Here is a 1,531-nt window from a genome sequence, read left to right as displayed (position 1 = left end):
GAGACAAAGGGACAGCCTTTGATCCCAGTTGCTTTTGGCCACAGGGATAAAAAGTCCTTTTATCCCGGTTTGTATTGGCACCCGAGACAAAAGGGCCTTTTCCCACACTTTCATCTCCCGCATGTTTTTAGGAAAAGGATTTTATTTATGTTTTCACTGCATTTCAGGATGTAAAAACCAAAAACTTCACATATTTTGAACATGCAAAAATATATTTAATTAGCAAGTATATTGACAATAAGTGTGAATTAGTCATTAATTCTATACCAGTTCGTTTAGCCTCTAAAATAATTATTTTACTGCATCGCTATGATCAAGAAATTATTCAATTAAATAATTTTGACGCGCAAAGAAAATCCATGTATGTATGTGGTTAACATTGTTCATGTTTATCTAATAAATCTTCACCTCAACAAATTTAAGAACACATGAAATCATACATAGGTTAAATTAAAAATTGTATCAAATACTACACAAAGGTCAAGTAAATTTAGCGCATTACAATACAACGTTATAAAATTTCTTCTTCACGAAAGTTCCTTGGTCATGATCGCGGCGTAAGTACGGAGCCTCTTCTTTGAATAGTAGGATGCTTGGGTCAACTTCAACAGCGAATGGAGGCATGCCATCAAACTGATCATAATCATCTGATTGGTCTGGTTTATCCTCGACTCCCATGATTTTTCTTTTACCTGGAAGAACTATGTGGCACTTTGGCTCCCATATCTCTTCTGGATTTCTCTTGGGTTTGCTAGACATGTCCTTCACATAGAAAACCTGATGCACATCATTGGCAAGTATGAATGGTTCATCACTGTATCCAGTCTTGCTCAGATCTACTACTGTCATTCCGTACTGATCTTTGGTTACGGCTGTTAGCTTCACCCAATTGCAAAGAAATAGAGGGATGTACAGCGGTCCGTATTCGAGTTCCCATATCTCCTGTATGAAACCATAATATGACTCCTTGCTATTATTTCTATCTATGGCATCTATGCGGATACCACTATTCTGGTTCGTGCTTTTCTGGTCCTGGGCTCTCGAGTAAAATGTATAACCATTTATCTTATAGCCTTGAAATTTCACGATTGTGCTAGCAGGTCCCCTGGCTAACCAAGCGAGCTGTGGGTGAATCTCAGAGTTACCCATAAGTTGTTGGCGCAACCAGGAGAGAAAAGTTTCCATGTGATGATGTGTAAGCCAAGCCTCGGATTTCATCGGGTTTTTGAAAACTACCATCTGCCTATGCTGCTCGATATACAGAGACACAAAGGATGACTGTTGCAGAATAGTGTAGTGTGCCTTGTCGAACAAATTAGTATCATTGCTCAAACTTGATTTCCTTCCAAGGGTGCCCATTCCCCGGAGCCTCCCCTTGTGGCGTGAAGTTGGAACCCCAATCGAGTCAATTGAGTCAATAAAATCAACACAAAACTCGATCACCTCCTCTGTTCCATATCCCTTGGCGATGCTTTCTTCTGGATGGGCACGATTAAGAACATAGTTTTTTAGGACTGTCATGAACCTCTCA

This window comes from Setaria italica, chromosome VII (genome assembly GCF_000263155.2).
Source record: "Setaria italica strain Yugu1 chromosome VII, Setaria_italica_v2.0, whole genome shotgun sequence".
In the NCBI taxonomy this organism is placed as follows: domain Eukaryota; kingdom Viridiplantae; phylum Streptophyta; class Magnoliopsida; order Poales; family Poaceae; genus Setaria; species Setaria italica.
The sequence above is the reverse complement of the archived record's forward strand: the minus strand, read 5'-3'. Positions refer to the sequence as shown.